The sequence below is a fragment of the Propithecus coquereli genome, unplaced genomic scaffold (genome assembly GCF_000956105.1).
Source record: "Propithecus coquereli isolate 6110/MARCELLA unplaced genomic scaffold, Pcoq_1.0 Scaffold42, whole genome shotgun sequence".
In the NCBI taxonomy this organism is placed as follows: Eukaryota; Metazoa; Chordata; class Mammalia; order Primates; family Indriidae; genus Propithecus; species Propithecus coquereli.
In genome coordinates, this window is record NW_012149952.1 from 2,516,866 (window position 1) to 2,520,390 (window position 3,525).

A 3,525-nucleotide genomic window follows, 5' to 3' on the forward strand; every position below is an offset into this window, starting at 1 on the left:
TGTGCCAAGGCCCTGTGGCAGGAAATCGCTCAGTGAGTTTGAGAAACATAAAGAAGGTCCCTGTGGCTGGAGCAGAGGGAGGGAGGGGGAGGGTAGCAAGAAATGGTTAATTAACACACAGATCATGCAGGACCTTGGTGACTGGTGAGTATTTGGGATTTTATTCTCAGTGGAGAATGGACCATACTCGGGGCAAGGACGGAAGCAGGAAGCCCAGTGTGGAAGCCACTGGAGTCACCCAGGAGAGATTGGATGGTAGCCTGACTAGGGTGGTGGGAAGTCAGGCAGCATGTCAGTTTCGAGGTGGGGTGGAATGGCAAAAACACGAACCGGAAGAGCAGACTGGGGAGGAAGGCTGGGAGTTCTCACTGAGCTTAGGGTCCGAGGAAACTCTGAGACAACCCGGTGGGAATGCCCAGTAGGCAGGAGGAGCTCCAGGCTCAAGACTGAAATCTGAGAGTCACCAGTGTAGGTGCAGATGGTATTTTTCTAGTTTAACTCTTTTCTCTATTATAATTTCTATTATAATCAGAACTTAATAAATATTGTTGGTTGATCTCCTAACAGGCAACCTGGCCAGATTCTCATATTACAATAGTTTGTGGATTCTCTTAGTTTTTTTCCTGAAAATGATCCAAACGGCGGCTTTCTCTCTTGCCTTCCGATCTTTGTAATTCGTTTCTTTTTCCTGTCTTATAGCATTTGCAGAGACTTCCAAGGACTGTGTTAAACAGCAAAGTGGATCAATTCTCAGTTACTCCACACCACGACCCTCTCAGCTGGCTTATCTCATCATCCCCATTTTATGGGGGTTGGGGGATGCTGAAGCACAGAGAGGTTAGGCTCTTGTCTAAGGTCACACAGCATTTAAGCAACCAAACCAGGACTCCAAGCAAAGCTCTTGTTCTCAGCCACTGGCTTGAAAGAAACTGAATAAACATTCTGTATTTTTTTCAAATAGGCAAAATACCCTGCAAATTTCCTCAGTGATCCCGGAGCTTAGATGGGAAGCTCAGAGCCTGAGGTCTCATTCAGGCCCCGTCCTCTCTCTGAGCCTCAGTTTCCTTCCTTCCTCCTGTGAGGGAGGGTTGAAAGAAATGGTCCCTGAAAGCCATGGAAACTCTGCCTTTGGGGTGGAGGGGACAGGTCCCCAAATAGATTGTATTCGTTTCCTAATGGCTGCCATAAGAAATTACCAACTTAGTGGTTTAAAGCAAGAGAAATTTATTCTTTCACCGTCCTGGAGGCTGAAATTCCAAAGTCAAGGTGTCAGCAGGCCACAGTCCCTCCAAAGGCTAGGGGAGAGGACCCTGCCTTGCCTCTTCCTGCTCTGGTGGCTCTAGATGTTCCTCGGCTTACCGCAGCATCAAGCTCTCTGCCTCCCTGGCCACGTGGCTTTCTCCTCTTCTGTGTCTTACAAGGACAGTCTCTGCTGGATTTAAGGCCCACCTAGATAATCCAGGGTGACTCCACTTTGAGATCCTTAACTTTTTTTTTTTTTAATAGAGATGGGGTCTCACTCTTGCTCAGGCTGGTCTCGAACTCCTGACCTCCAGCGATCCTCCCGCCTCAGCCTCCCAGAGTGCTAGGATTACAGGCGTGAGCCACCGCGCCCCACAGAGATCCTTAACTTAATTACATCTACAAAGACCCTTTTCCCCAATAATGTCACAGTCACAGGTTCCAAGTGCACATATCTTTGGTGGGGGCGGGGAGGGCAACACTCAACCCACTACTCAGATGACAACAGAAACATGAGGAAAATACGAGGCCAGGTTTGGACCGGGAGATGTGCAAACATCGGGGATGGCGGGGCACTTGTCCTTTAAAGGAGTGTCTCATTCTTCAACTGCTAATGTGAGCTCAAGAAATGTTCTCTCTCACTCCAAGTGACAGTAAAAGCCAATGAGTGCCGTGGCGTCAGCCTAGCTCACAGCAACCTCAAACTCCTGGGCTCAAGCGATCCTCCTGCCTCAGCCTCCCGAGTAGCTGGGACTACAGGCATGCGCCACCATGCCTGGCTAATTTTTTCTATATATATATATTTTTAGTTGTCCAGATAATTTTGTTTCTATTTTTAGTAGAGATGGGGTCTCACTCTTGGTCAGGCTGGTCTCAAACTCCTGACCTTGAGTGATCCACTGGCCTCGGCCTCCCAGAGTGCTAGGATTACAGGTGTGAGCCACTGAGCCCGGCCCCCTATTCATTATTTTTCTTCTGCTTGCTATGGACTTGTTTTGTTCTTTTTTAAAAGGATTTTGAAGTGGCATATTAATTTTAATTTTCCAGATCATTTCTTTCTATTTTTTGGTAGAGACGGGGGGTCTCACTCTTGCTCAGGCTGGTCTAGAACTCCTGACCTTGAGTGATCCACTGGCCTCGGCCTCCCAGAGTGCTAGGATTACAGGCGTGAGCCACCGCGCCCAGCCGCACCCGGCTATTTTTAAATGAATCAATAAATATTTCTTAAATTTCTCAGTTGTGATTTTTTTTTGGTAGAGACGGGGGGTCTCACTCTTGCTTAGGCTGGTCTAGAACTCCTGACCTTGAGTGATCCACCCACCTCGGCCTCCCAGAGTGCTAGGATTACAGGCGTGAGCCACCGCGCCCAACCGCACCCGGCTATTTTTAAATGAATCAATAAATATTTCTTAAATTTCTCAGTTGTGATTTTTTTTTTTTTGAGGCAGTGTCTTGCTCTGTCCCCCTGGCTAGAGTACAGTAGCATCATCATAGTTCACTGCAACCTCAAACTTCTGGGCTCAAGCGATCCTCCTGCCTCAGCCTCCCCAGTAGCTGGGACTACAGGCGCACGCCACCATGCCCAGCTAGTTTTTCTATTTTTTGTAGAGACAGGGTCTTGCTCTTGCTTAGCCTGATCTTGAACTCCTGACTTCAAGTGATCCCCCACAACCACCAGCTCTGCCTCAGCCTCCCAGAGTGCTAGGATTACGGGCGTGAGCCCAGCCTGTTTTGATTTCTAATACAGTAAATATTGATAGATATTCTCCACGCCAACAAAAACTCTTTGGAGGCCTCAAAAATTTTTAAGAGCATAAGTGGTTCTGTGACCAAAAAGTTTAAGAATCACTGAACTAATAATCATACAAACCTGATAAGTACCATGAAGGCCAAGAATATGGGGATATGAGTTTAACTGTGGGGGGAAGAGTGGATGGGAGGGCAGGAGGGGCTTCTCTGTCAATGGAGCATTTAAGAGACCTGGGGGCTGGCCTCGGTGGCTCACGCCTGTAATCCCAGCACTTTGGGAGGCTGAGGCAGGAGGATCGCTTGAGTCGAGGAATTCAAGACCAGCCTGGGCAACATAGTGAGATCCCATCTTTACAAAAATAAAAATAGAAAAAATTAGCTGGGCATGGTGGCGCATGCCTGCAGTCCCAGCTACCTGGGAGGCTGAGGCAGGAAGATCGCTTGAGCCCAGGAGTCTGAGGCTGCTGTGAGCTATGGTTGTGCTACTGCACTGCAGCCTGGGTGACTGAGTGACACTCTATCTCTTAAAAAAAA